Here is a 15,459-nt window from a genome sequence, read left to right as displayed (position 1 = left end):
AACATAGTTGTCAAGGACTCAGTTATCCGCTTTGCAGTAGGATGACTGCTGTGATATTTCATCTTCCTCGCAAAGGACTGTTGAACAGTCAATTGCTTACTGGAAGTAGTACAAGTGGGCTTACGACTTCCCCTCTGGGATGACCATCGACTCCCAGCGGCAACAACAGCAGCGCCAGCAGCAGTAGGCGTTACACGCAAGGATGCATCGGAGGAATCCCAGGCAGGAGAGGACTCGTCAGACTTGCCAGTGACATGGCCTGCAGGACTATTGGCATTCCTGGGGAAGGAGGAAATTGACACTGAGGGAGTTGGTGGGGTGGTTTGCGTGAGCTTGGTTACAAGAGGAAGGGATTTACTGGTCAGTGGACTGCTTCCGCTGTCACCCAAAGTTTTTGAACTTGTCACTGACTTATTATGAATGCGCTGCAGGTGACGTATAAGGGAGGATGTTCCGAGGTGGTTAACGTCCTTACCCCTACTTATTACAGCTTGACAAAGGGAACACACGGCTTGACACCTGTTGTCCGCATTTCTGGTGAAATACCTCCACACCGAAGAGCTGATTTTTTTGGTATTTTCACCTGGCATGTCAACGGCCATATTCCTCCCACGGACAACAGGTGTCTCCCCGGGTGCCTGACTTAAACAAACCACCTCACCATCAGAATCCTTCTGGTCAATTTCCTCCCCAGCGCCAGCAACACCCATATCCTCCTCATCCTGGTGTACTTCAACACTGACATCTTCAATCTGACTATCAGGAACTGGACTGCGGGTGCTCCTTCCAGCACTTGCAGGGGGCATGCAAATAGTGGAAGGCGCATGCTCTTCACGTCCAGTGTTGGGAAGGTCAGGCATCGCAACCGACACAATTGGACTCTCCTTGTGGATTTGGGATTTCAAAGAACGCACAGTTCTTTGCGGTGCTTTTGCCAGCTTGAGTCTTTTCAGTTTTCTAGCGAGAGGCTGAGTGCTTCCATCCTCATGTGAAGCTGAACCACTAGCCATGAACATAGGCCAGGGCCTCAGCCGTTCCTTGCCACTCCGTGTGGTAAATGGCATATTGGCAAGTTTACGCTTCTCCTCCGACAATTTTATTTTAGGTTTTGGAGTCCTTTTTTTTCTGATATTTGGTGTTTTGGATTTGACATGCTCTGTACTATGACATTGGGCATCGGCCTTGGCAGACGACGTTGCTGGCATTTCATCGTCTCGGCCATGACTAGTGGCAGCAGCTTCAGCACGAGGTGGAAGTGGATCTTGATCTTTCCCTAATTTTGGAACCTCAACTTTTTTGTTCTCCATATTTTTTAGGCAGAACTAAAAGGCACCTCAGGTAAACAATGGAGATGGATGGATTGGATACTAGTATACATTTATGGACGGACTGCCACGGTTAGGTGGTATAAAAAAACCACGGTTAGGTGGTATATATTGTAATACAATTATGGATGGACGGACTGCCTGCCGAGTGCCGACACAGAGGTAGCCACAGCCGTGAACTACCGCACTGTACACTGGTTGATAAAGAGATAGTAGTATACTCGTAACAACTAGTATGACTGACTATGACGGTATAAAGAATGAAAAAAAAACCACGGTTAGGTGGTATATATTGTAATACAATTATGGATGGACGGACTGCCTGCCGAGTTCCGACACAGAGGTAGCCACAGCCGTGAACTACCGCACTGTACACTGGTTGATAAAGAGATAGTAGTATACTCGTAACAACTAGTATGACTGACTATGACGGTATAAAGAATGAAAAAAAAACCACGGTTAGGTGGTATATATTATAATACAATTATGGATGGACGGACTGCCTGCCGACTGCCGACACAGAGGTAGCCACAGCCGTGAACTACCGCACTGTACACTGGTTGATAAAGAGATAGTAGTATACTCGTAACAACTAGTATGACACTATGACGGTATAAAGAATGAAAAAAAAACCACGGTTAGGTGGTATATATTATAATAATACAATTATGGATGGACGGACTGCCTGCCGAGTTCCGACACAGAGGTAGCCACAGCCGTGAACTACCGCACTGTACACTGGTTGATAAAGAGATAGTAGTATACTCGTAACAACTAGTATGACTGACTATGACGGTATAAAGAATGAAAAAAAAACCACGGTTAGGTGGTATATATTGTAATACAATTATGGATGGACGGACTGCCTGCCGAGTTCCGACACAGAGGTAGCCACAGCCGTGAACTACCGCACTGTACACTGGTTGATAAAGAGATAGTAGTATACTCGTAACAACTAGTATGACTGACTATGACGGTATAAAGAATGAAAAAAAAACCACGGTTAGGTGGTATATATTGTAATACAATTATGGATGGACGGACTGCCTGCCGAGTTCCGACACAGAGGTAGCCACAGCCGTGAACTACCGCACTGTACACTGGTTGATAAAGAGATAGTAGTATACTCGTAACAACTAGTATGACTGACTATGACGGTATAAAGAATGAAAAAAAAACCACGGTTAGGTGGTATATATTGTAATACAATTATGGATGGACGGACTGCCTGCCGACTGCCGACACAGAGGTAGCCACAGCCGTGAACTACCGCACTGTACACTGGTTGATAAAGAGATAGTAGTATACTCGTAACAACTAGTATGACTGACTATGACGGTATAAAGAATGAAAAAAAAACCACGGTTAGGTGGTATATATTATAATACAATTATGGATGGACGGACTGCCTGCCGACTGCCGACACAGAGGTAGCCACAGCCGTGAACTACCGCACTGTACACTGGTTGATAAAGAGATAGTAGTATACTCGTAACAACTAGTATGACACTATGACGGTATAAAGAATGAAAAAAAAACCACGGTTAGGTGGTATATATTATAATACAATTATGGATGGACGGACTGCCTGCCGACTGCCGACACAGAGGTAGCCACAGCCGTGAACTACCGCACTGTACACTGGTTGATAAAGAGATAGTAGTATACTCGTAACAACTAGTATGACACTATGACGGTATAAAGAATGAAAAAAAAACCACGGTTAGGTGGTATATATTATAATACAATTATGGATGGACGGACTGCCTGCCGAGTGCCGACACAGAGGTAGCCACAGCCGTGAACTACCGCACTGTACACTGGTTGATAAAGAGATAGTAGTATACTCGTAACAACTAGTATGACTGACTATGACGGTATAAAGAATGAAAAAAAAACCACGGTTAGGTGGTATATATTATAATACAATTATGGATGGACGGACTGCCTGCCGACTGCCGACACAGAGGTAGCCACAGCCGTGAACTACCGCACTGTACACTGGTTGATAAAGAGATAGTAGTATACTCGTAACAACTAGTATGACACTATGACGGTATAAAGAATGAAAAAAAAACCACGGTTAGGTGGTATATATTATAATACAATTATGGATGGACGGACTGCCTGCCGACTGCCGACACAGAGGTAGCCACAGCCGTGAACTACCGCACTGTACACTGGTTGATAAAGAGATAGTAGTATACTCGTAACAACTAGTATGACACTATGACGGTATAAAGAATGAAAAAAAAACCACGGTTAGGTGGTATATATTATAATAATACAATTATGGATGGACGGACTGCCTGCCGACTGCCGACACAGAGGTAGCCACAGCCGTGAACTACCGCACTGTACACTGGTTGATAAAGAGATAGTAGTATACTCGTAACAACTAGTATGACTATGACGACGGTATAAAGAAAGAAAAAAAAATACCACGGTTAGGTGGTATATAATTATACAATTATGGATGGACGGACTGCCTGCCGAGTGCCGACTGCCGACACAGAGGTAGCCACAGCCGTGAACTACCGCACTGTACTGTGTCTGCTGCTAATATAGACTGGTTGATAAAGAGATAGTATACAACAATATACTACTATACTGGTGGTCAGGCACTGGTCACCACTAGTCACACTGGCAGTGGCACTCCTGCAGCAAAAGTGTGCACTGTTTAATTTTAAATTAATATAATATTATGTACTCCTGGCTCCTGCTATAACAACCTGCAGTGCTCCCCAGTCTCCCCCACAATTATTATAAGCTTTTATACATTGATGTGCAGCACACTGGGCTGAGCTGAGTGCACACAGACTGAGTCACACTGTGTGACTGCTGTGTATCGTTTTTTTCAGGCAGAGAACGGATATAGCAGAGAACGGATATATTAAATAAAAGTTAACTTAACAACAACTGCACTGGTCACTGTGGTAAACTCTGTCTGCACAATCTCTCTCTCTCTCTCTCTCTCTCTTCTAATCTATTCTAATGGAGAGGACGCCAGCCACGTCCTCTCCCTATCAATCTCAATGCACGTGTGAAAATGGCGGCGACGCGCGGCTCCTTATATAGAATCCGAGTCTCGCGAGAATCCGACAGCGTCATGATGACGTTCGGGCGCGCTCGGGTTAACCGAGCAAGGCGGGAAGATCCGAGTCGCTCGGACCCGTGAAAAAAAAAGTGAAGTTCGTGCGGGTTCGGATTCAAAGAAACCGAACCCGCTCATCTCTAATTTGTATTGTACAGTATGATGTATTTTATAAGATATTGCCAATATTCACTTTTGTTACATATACATTTTTGACCTGATTGTACTACAATTCTCAATTTTTGTGAAGTGCCTGCCGTAAAGGATGACGTTATTGTTTTTTTTGTACCTGTTTTAACTTTTCCAAAGAATAAAGATCACTTTAAAAAAAGAATGCTTTAACATTACTACTCAATGCATAAGCACTGCAGATAGTCTAATTCATCCTATATATAATAAAAAGGCTGACTACTCCTCACCTCTGTTATGTGCACCGGCAGGGCCGCCATCATGGGGGTGCTGGGAGCACATCTGTCCCGGGCCCAGCCTCTCTGACAGAGAGAGGAGGGCCCGGGATGCTCATGCAGCCACCTGCCCGCCGCCGTCTGTGCCGTTCCGCGGTCATCCACGCTTTTCTTCCACTGTCCTCCGACCCTCCAGCAGCTGTATTGAAAACTTCCCTCCCAAAATGTCCGCCGCCACAGAGGAGACAGTTATTTATGATACTAGGGGAGCCCTCTATTATCTTGAATAACTATCTCCTCTGAGGCGGCGGACATTTTGGGAGGGACGTTTTCAATACAGCTGCAGGAGGACGGAGGAGAGTAGCAGAACAGCGGGGATGGAGGCGGGCAGGCAGCGGCATCAGCATCCCGGGCACTCCCGACAGCGGCACATGTATGTATGTATGTATGTATGTATGTATGTATGTATGCATGCATGCCAACACTAAAAAAATTATTTCTTTGAATCTTTTTTTTGCACTGTTATGTTTATTCATGATAATACTGTAATTTATTTCAATCACGTGTGTCCTTTACAATTGCTGCTGCTGGAACAAGTTGTCTGAATGTAGGGGTGCATGTAACCTGATGCTGTATTTGTTGCCTAGATATCAAATCATGCTAGGCTAGTCCTGAATCCTATGAGGTCTGGAGAGTGTGTGTATATAATACACACACACACACACACACACACACACACACACACACACACACACACACACACACACACACACACAGTCCACTGGAGGATGCCACATAGACCAAATGAAAATGAAAGTGATTATGCAGGGACATTTTACGTAATTAGCAGCAGGCTGTAACAACATTGACCTGACTTCACACTTTTTGAATATCATGAGAGGGTGCTGGAAAGAAAGAAAGAGTGGGGGAGGGGTGGGTTTTTGGTGTGGCAGTTGCCATTTATTACAACCTTTCATATTCAAAATTGACTGTATTTTCTATCCTTTTGTTTGATTTCCACTTACGGTTACATTAATCTAACTCTGCTCCTGACCTCTCTGGTGCCGCCAGCACCCACTGGAGGGATAAGGACGGACACACATACCCCCTATGTACACTGCACTCCCCACTGCCCCTATATACACACTGCACCCTCATACCTCTCCATATAGTACCCCCTATATACAGGGCACTCCCCTCATCCATATACTGCTCTCGCCATATACCACATACTCTGCACCCCTCCTCCATATACTATGCTGCAACCCCAGGTTTTTTGCCATCCCGTGATTAGGCAACACATAGCAGCAGTAAACAGCAATAAATGTAAGAACTACCAGACTGTCCCGCATTGCTCAGAGTGGAGACACCAGGGACAATTGTGGAGCAGTGTGGTGACTGGAAGGAGAAGGGGTCGGCGCTGTGGCTGCAGATGATGTGGGTGAGGAGGCAGATAATTGGCTCAACTGCCTTATATATACTGCATGCCTGTGGAGGGGCAGGGTCCTGTGCTTGCCCCTCCCACACCCCACACAGGCCATGCCCAGACCCCTCTGGCCAGCTGCTAGTGGCTACTGGTGTCCTCTACCCACAGACTGGGCAAGAGCTGTGCGGGGACTGGTGAGCTTACACGTGCCAGTACTGATGTATATAGTGCAGCATCATTATAGCCTGCCCATTCACCGGTTATCATCATCAACAGTTTACAAACTATAATAGGTGTCAATCACATGCCAATGATCCACCTTCAACCAGGCACACAAACATCTATTTCAACCTTGCGCTTCTGATTGTCCATATATTTTATGATTGGTAGTCACCAGCACTGGTTTTGCCTATCATATTGCCCATAAGTAATTTGATTTGGTCCTATACCAATAGCCCGTGCACCCCTGCAAGTGCCCCGCGGCATGTAGGTCCCACCATGGGAATGCTATTGTAAGGAGAAAAGGCTTTAACTTGTCAGCAGAGAGTGTGTGTTCAGCAGTAAAGCTTGCCTACATTTGAAGTTCAATAATATCCAGCTTCCACTCCCTTTCTTTTCCCACTATGTGCTGCTCCTCTTCTTCCAGTCTCTGTCTGTATCCCACTCCTTCCTTACCCCTCTCTATACTGCTGCTCTTCCTCTATCTTCTATCTGGCTCCCAATCACTTCTCCAACTACGTGATGCTCTTCTTCCTCTATCACTATCCAGCTCCCACTCCCTTACTTCTTGGACTATGAGCTACACCTCTTCCTCCAACCTTCCTCTCTATGTGACTCCCAGATTGCTCCTTCTCCTCTATTCTCCTTCCAGCTCTCACTCCCTACTTTTACCACTATGCACTGCTCTTCCTCCTCCATTCTCCTTCCAGTTCTCACTCCCTACTTCTCCCACTATGCATTGCTCCTCCTCCTCCATTTTTTTGTTCCACCTCCCTCGCCCTTATTTCTTCCACTATGTTCTGCTTTTCTTCCTCCATTCTCCATCCTGCTCCCACTCTCTCACTATGCATTGATCATCATCCTCCATATCTCCATTCTTTACCGGCCACCCACTTTTGTCTCCCACCATCAACTGCTCCTCTTCCTCCATTATCCATTTTGGGTAAATTTTATTTGACACTAGTTGAATACCTGTGCTTCGCTATGGAATTTCAAGTATTTCCTAGAGCATAACTTTAATTTTGAAGGACTTCCTGGTAAACTAATTAGACGTACAATAGGACATGCTCCGCCCACCACTGCCAATCTTTGACAGGCCACACCTCCTGGCGGGCTTTACCGGATTGATGCCACCAAAAGGCTGGCACTGAGGAGAATAATCCGCCTCCTTCTCTGCCCCGTCCCACCTCTAATGCTGCCCTGCTCACTGCTGTAAATGCTGGGTTGACAGGCCAAGCTCCACCCGCTGTATGTTAAATATGTAAGGTTTTCATGTATAGGCTGACTCTATTCCAAAGGGCCCTAGGTCTCCTTGCTTAGCTTCTCCCTGTCCATAGGGCTCCTTCTTTGAGGTAAAAAGGTTTTTCGCACAACACAAGGTCACTGGGAGAGTTGTCAGTACCCTTTACACAGCAAAAAAGCAGTTGCTGACTATCAAGCTTTCCTTCAATGCATTTAAGAGTCAAAATATCTATGTCTCCTTTCCTCCTATTGCTTTCTGAGAGGTTAGGCAATGTTTAGTTTAAGTGAGAGTTTAAACTCTGATAATTGATACCCTATGCTCTCCTGACTGGAAATAGGTTGGTTAAGTACTTATATCTGAAATCTATATATATATAAAAGGCAAATACCACTGACTCACAAAATCTCCTGAACCATGAGGCTACACTTTCTTGCCAGTGGCAGTTTTAGAGCAGTCCTTTATTCAAATAGGGAAGCCACACCCAGTGATGTTTCACAGTGTTTAGGGGTGCCAGTTGATGTGGCTCCCCTATTTGAGGGAACTGCCATTGCAAAAGGAAGTCAAGGAACAGAGCATTGTGTCCTCTCCCTCCACAACTTGGCATCATGCATTCTTTATAGCCCCAGCTGGGTGGGCTGTCTTAACTCTCTTCTTTTAGGGGGTAATTATCTCACCCCTTTTAACCCCTTTGTGGGTGGATTTTTGAAAAATCCCTTCTTAGTGGGTGCCTACAGTACGTCACAAAAGCAAGCTACTGCCCAAATTTCAAGTTACTAGTCCTTATGGTTCAGGAGATTTTGTGATGAGTCAGTTATATACTGTATATAGATTACAGTAGACAAAAAAAAAACTAATGGTATGTTGTGAAAATGCAATGTCTTCTGAATAAAACAAGGTGTCATTTAATTTGTGAAGGTACTGCATAAAATAAATAATTGGAATTTGATTTTGGAAAGATGAGCACTAACAACGAAAAATGGGCTCAGCACATGTCTGAAAAAAAACCCGCTAAGTAGCGAAAGGCGTAATAAATATACTGGAAGACCACTGTTTACATATTTAGCTATTTGCTGCAATAAGAAATTAACATTCCCCCAAATTTACTAAAAATCAGAAGTAAAGGTCCTCCTGTACATGTGCGGTCTGCTGACCAAGCATGTGTGTCAGCCATCGCTGAGGAGGGTTTCAGAGAAACCCTCTTCTGGGGGTTTTTGTGATCTGTAGTCCCAGGCTGTTGTCCAAAATGTAGGGACATTCGGGGGATGCTTAATATTTGCAGGTATCCCCCAAAAATAAATGTTTTCTCTGGATATGCCGCACATTTTCAATAATAAATAGGCACCATAAGTCAGAATGCAGAGAAATCTTGTATTTATCCAGCATCATTACATTTTGGTATATATTCCACCCTAAACAAAAAAATCCCTTGACCTTTATATACACGATGGCACTCTACCAGATATCATTGTTTCCAACCTAACCTCTATTGTATGCATTTCTAATGTTACCTTACAAACAAGAGTTATATTTTAAAAATACATACTGTGTGCATATGATCCTTTTATGTGGCCTCAGAATTATGTAGTTAATTCACTTTAAATTATTTCCAGCTTGTACTAGTGATGTATTGTAATGTAGAATGTGTATGCATTTTACTGTATATGCCACATGCAGTATATTTCTTGTAGACTTTGGGCCAGATGCATCATCGCTTGGAAAGTGATAAAATGGAGCATGAAAAAGTGCCAACCAATCAGCTCCTAACTGCCATTTTTCAAACACAGCCTGTGACATGGCCATACCTCCCAACTGTCCTGATTCCAGCGGGACAGTCCTGCTATTCGGATAGGCCCACTGTCCCTCCCGCAGGCAGCAATGACCCGCGGGTGGGGAGGGCAGTGGGGGAAGCCTTTTATCACTCGCTGCTCTGCTAAGTAAAGCAGCGAGTGATCTATGAATAGAGTGATCTATGAATAGAAGCTGCTCCGGGAGCGTTGGGTACGCCCCCAAAATGCCAAAAACGGGTCCGTTACGCAAGGCCATGCCCACTCAGCCGAGGCCACACACCCTCACATATTAGGTCATGCCCCCTTTTCGGTTGCGCCACGCGGAGGTCCCGATTCGCTGAGAATAAAAGTTGGGAGGTATGGACATGGCAGTTAGGAGCTGATTGGCTGGCACTTTTTCTTTCTCCATTTTATCACTCTCCAAGCGATGATGCATCTAGCCCTAAATCTAAATAAAATGCTCTGCCGATGGATGATATAACAAACACAAAACTTTGCAAAACAGAGACTCATTTTCCATCAGTAATTCGGCAAAATGAATCTTTGAAATCCTTATTTGGTGTTAAACATCCTGAAAGATTGCAGTTATTTAGTATAACATACCAGTCTTTAAAAAGCAATTTATAGGAAAAGCACACATTATTCTGATGAGAACACTGACCTTTGGCAAGAGTGCAACCATCAGAAACATGAAGAATAAAAAGACATATATTGTGCTAAAAATATTTCCTGCAGTTTAAGTGGGAGAAAATGAATGTATTAAAGGCCTTTGTCTCTGATCCAGCTAGTAAAGTAAATTCATATTTAATGAGCATATAGTGTCTTCAAAGGCACATAAAAGAATACTCTGCCTACCAGAGAGCGGGCAATATCCCTAAAGCTTTGGCCATGATATCTTCACATCTGTGAAAGCTTAAACCCAATTTTAAGTGAAGACTGTTATATAAAAACAAATTTTATAAAGCGCATAATGGGATTTTAAGACTGTGGGTGTGAAGGAGTTCTGGTTTAGTTTTATGACTGACTAGTCGCTTCTGTAGATGCAATGTCATATCCAGAAATAGATTTCTTTTAACTTGTACATAACCATTTCTTACTCTGTACAAGTATATTGGAGTCCTAGCAGTATATTTACTAAACTGCGGATTTACAGAAGTGGAGATGTTGCCCGTAGCAACCAATCAGATACTACTTATCCTTTACCTAGCTATCCAGTATCTGTTACAGACCGCTTTTAGCAAGTAGCAGCAAATGTAATAAAACTGGCACTTGGATTTGGCAGGTAAGGGGCTCCTATTTATATATCCCAAAATGGTATAATATGATTTCTGGTTTTGCTGAAAAATGCAATAAAAATGTTTTAAGAACCTGTTGTCATCTGTTAATCCAAGTATATGGGAGACCTAGGGGTACATTTACTAAAGTGCGGGTTTATAGAAGTGAAGCTTTTGCCCATAGCAACAAATTATATTCTACTTATCATTTTTCTAGCACCTTCTAGAAAATAATACCTGGAATCTGATTCGTTGCTGTGGGCAAAAGCTTCACTTCTGTAAACCCACACTTTAGAAAATATACCTTCAATTGGGAGAGATTTATTATATCTTCTAAAGTGGAAAGTAGAGGTATGGCCTTTAGCAACCAAAGGGACAGATTAGATTCTTATCTTCCGTCAAATTCTGTAGGGGGGTACTCACGGAGCGATATCCTAAGCAATCTGACTAGATTGCTTAGAATTTGAGCATTATCGCTCAGCGTGTACCCCCTACAGCGACAGCGATGCGCAGCCCCGCGCATCGCTATCGCTGGTGCTAGATTGGCCTGCATGCAGGCCAATCTAGCGGGTCGCTCACTTCACCCGCTGGGTGAAGTGAGCGACCCTCCGTCTCCCCCCGCGCGCTCAGCACAGATTGCGCTGTGCTGAGCGGTGGGAGAGATGTGTGCTGAGCGGTTCGCTCAGCACACATCTCTCCTGCATCGGCCCGTCTATATGTGCCTTATGTTTCTGTGTAACCAATCAGATTGTAGCTATCAGTTAGTACATTCTATACAATGTTAACTAGAATCTGATTGGTTACTATTGGCAGCATATCCATTTACCCTATTATGAAAGTTTTATAAATCTCTCACAATTAGAGAAATAACTACTGTACATATGTAAAGTCATCCGCCTCCCATTTACCTCTATGCCAGATGATTTTATTTGGGTACGTTGCAGCTCATTCTTGCATAATTACATTTCTCACTTACAGTAAGGCTTCATCCAAAGATAATATAGCCAGAACTTTGTGGGCTCAATAGCAACATATTGAAGGAGCACCTGCCCCAATGCTTCTTGAGAGACACCTCTCTGCAGCAATTATTCATTTTATGCCGTATAAAAGTACCCTAGTTAATTTTCTGAACCATAATAGTGCCTTAGTTAATGTTATGCCCCACAGTAAGAACCGTTGTAGTTCCCTAGGGCTGCCAGCGTACATTATGCCACACAGAATCCCCAATTCACATGATGACATACAGTGTTCCCAGTTCATATTATGCCAAATTACAGTGCCCCCTGCTCATACTGTGCCACATTAGAGTACTCTCCAGTACAAATTACACCATGTTACAGTGTCCCAGTTCATTTTATGCTACACTAAAGTATAGCATATACAGATGTGTCCCACTACAGCCTTGCTGCTTTTAGCAGCGTGCTGAAGCAGGACTGCGATGCGTATGCACCACGGAATAGCATGGCGCAAACATCACAAGCAGTTTCCCATTAGAATAAATGGGAGCCATGTGCACATGCTTGTGCAGCTCCTATTCACTTTAGTGTATAGTGTTATCTGCAATGCATACGCTATGCTATGCCACAGTCCGCTGTGCTGTGAACGCATCACAGCAACAGACTAAAAGCACACAACTGTATGGCACTATAGTGCCTCCATTTCATACTGTGACATAGTACAGTCCCTAGCTCTTATTATGTAACATTATAGTGCCCTACACATTACAAAGAGCAGATCAGATTATGATGCATTACAGTGGCCTCCAGTTCAAATTATGCCACATTACAGTGCCCCCCTTTCCATTATAACGTACATACCTCTCACTGAAAATATAATGTCACACAATTCAGGCTGGGCAGTGGATCAGACCCAATCACTTAGCAGGCAAATCTGGGAAATTGGTATGCAACTTTATAACCTAGGTCCAGGCCCCCCTAAAACTCTGGACTCACAGCACGAACACAGAGGCATCACTCACCTTGAGTGCACCTGGTGCGTGCGCGGCCGCAAAAGGGGCATAGCTTCACAGATGGGGGTGTGGCTTCACTGAAGGGGGAGTGGTTAAGTTTCCTGACGCCAGTTTTCATCACTGCGGGGTCCAGAAAATGCGGGATGCCCCCGGAAGAGGGTGTGCCTGCAGTGCTAGCTGCTACAGGGTGACAGGAGCTGGGTTGCTGCACCTAATGTTACAGTGAAGCACCCAGATCCTGTCACTGAGCAGGAGCCAGCACTTTGGTGTCACCCTTCAGCGGGTGACACCCGGGTGCGGGCTGCAACCCCCACACCCTTCTTATGACGCCACTAGCACAGGCAGCCCTGACACCCACAATAGTTACACCCACGCTCCTAGACCTTTTTATTAGTTTTAATAATCTTAAAGAAATTAAAGTAATTCATTGTTCTATCAATATAAAATATAAGTTGTACTGTATTTGTGACCATAACATTAGGTTAAGATAGAAATATCAAATGACAACTAAAATAAATCAAACTTTTTTTTTTATAATAGAAAGGATACCCCAGTTGCACTAAGTTGAGCAACCCCACACATCTTTATCCAATAGTATCACCAACACTGTAACAGTCATATACCTACAATTATTGTGTTTTTTTTTTTATATCAAGTTCCATTGCTAGGGGAAGTACAATTAATAGAAGGGGTTGATGTATCAAGCAGTGAAAAGAGTGGAGAAGTTGCCTCTACTAAGCAATCAGCTTTGAGTGAGGATTTACCAAGTACATTATATATAATGATAATTGATTGCTATAGGCAACTTCACCTTTTCACTGATGATACATCAACCCCTAAGTTATTAGATATAGCCCATTCCAGGTATGGAGTAAAAAATCTTTGCCACATAGGCCCAAAAGCAAAGGTTTTGATATCCTTTCCTGGCGCAACTCTTGCTATATAGTTGCTAGATTTAATGCAGCAATTTGTTAGAATGAATTGCTATATTGCCGGAATCGTGCCATGGCCAGCAAATCAGAGCTTATTACACTTGGACCATGGTGTTATATTTGTTATTTAATTCAAAAAAGATGCTGCATTTGTAGTTCCCATTGAGTCTGTGGCTACTCAATGGGAGTATTGAAGTCAAATGTGTACCGTAGGTAGAGAAATACCATATTCTAAGAAAGTATACCATTTGCATATCACAAAGTTGTAGATAGAAGTGTAGGACTGCAAGATGGGTATGTAATTTACTTCACCTTTTAGATTGTAAGCTCACAAGAGCAGGGTCTTCTCCCCTCATGTGCCTTTCCTTCTCTTACTTACACTACCTTATACTCTGTACTCCCTTTGATGGCACCTAACCCCTAGTTTTCCATACTTGTCTATACTGTCTTGAACTGTAAGTGATGTTTTCTTGTTTTGCTAATTTGTTTATGGACTCTGTAATGGTCGCTTGGATCCCTTGTGGCACCATATAAATAAAGGATGATAATAATAATAATAATAATAATAATAATAATATGGTCTGCTTAGAGCAGAGATTTGTGGGTCTTGATTGTAAAGCCACCAAAGCACTACGAGTGGGCATCTGACTTGTACATAGTTATACAGAATATGATATCATTATTATATAATAGTCACTAGAGTGTTCCATTTATTGTATAACAATCATTGAGATGATCTCTACATTGTTTATCTGTCTACTATTATGTTCTCTGATTTTTGTATTGATCGCTTTAAGTTGTATACCAATCGCTAAGTTGCTATATGTAATATGTAGTGATTCCTAAAATGCTCTCAGTATTGTACAGTATATCAGACAAGACAGGCAACTCTGCATTGTGTAGTAGAGCACTTTCTGTATTGCATAGATGTCACCAGAACGCTTTCTGTATCATACATCTGCAGTTAGAATGCTCTTTGTTGTTTCCTCCATTTGCAATTGATGACCCCTTGTCTTTTGTCTAGGTTATTAGAAAAAATCTTTGTATTGACCTTGAATATATTAATTTCCAAAGTACAGTAAGGACCCTACAGTTCCTAGCTAAACCTACTCAGCTTACTACTAACTAGTCTTCTTAATTCCATTGTTATGTCTGCTTTCCTCAATTGCATTTCATTTAACATAGAAATACTGAAGCTTAGTTATTACCATGCTAAGAGGCCCATAACACTATATTGATCTTCACTGAAGTTCATCAGCTATTTCATGGTCAATTTGTCTAATTCTTTATGTAGCAAGTTAATATTCTGTTTAATGGGCCTAATTCAGACCTGATCACAGCAGCTAATTTGTACTCTAATGGGCAAAACCATGTTGCACTACAGGGGAGGCAGGTATAACATGTGCAGAGAGAGTTAGATTTGGTTGGGCTCAGTGATCGCAAAAACGTGCTATAGTGCATATTTTACCCACTTTTGAGGTCTGTGAACTCATTTATCTAAAATGGGAGGGTATCCGGGGAGCGCTCCGCAGCAGCAAATAAGAGTGATCCTGTGCCTTTAAATAGAGGAGGTGGAGCCTTACCGCTCCTCTCCTGGTTACGTGCAGCAGCTTCACAGGGTCCCACCATGATGGCGCGGCTCCCTGTAACAGTGTGCAAGACAGGCTGCGGAATCCGGTGCATCTTTGCTGTGGCTGCATTTAAGGGGGTTCCAACGGCTGGCAGGTGCATGTATGTGCTACTGTATGAGCGCCAGTGACTGTATGTGCTGCGGGGATGGGGACAG

The sequence above is a fragment of the Pseudophryne corroboree genome, chromosome 6 (assembly GCF_028390025.1).
Source record: "Pseudophryne corroboree isolate aPseCor3 chromosome 6, aPseCor3.hap2, whole genome shotgun sequence".
Classification (NCBI taxonomy): Eukaryota; Metazoa; Chordata; class Amphibia; order Anura; family Myobatrachidae; genus Pseudophryne; species Pseudophryne corroboree.
Note: the sequence above shows the minus strand (reverse complement) of the source record.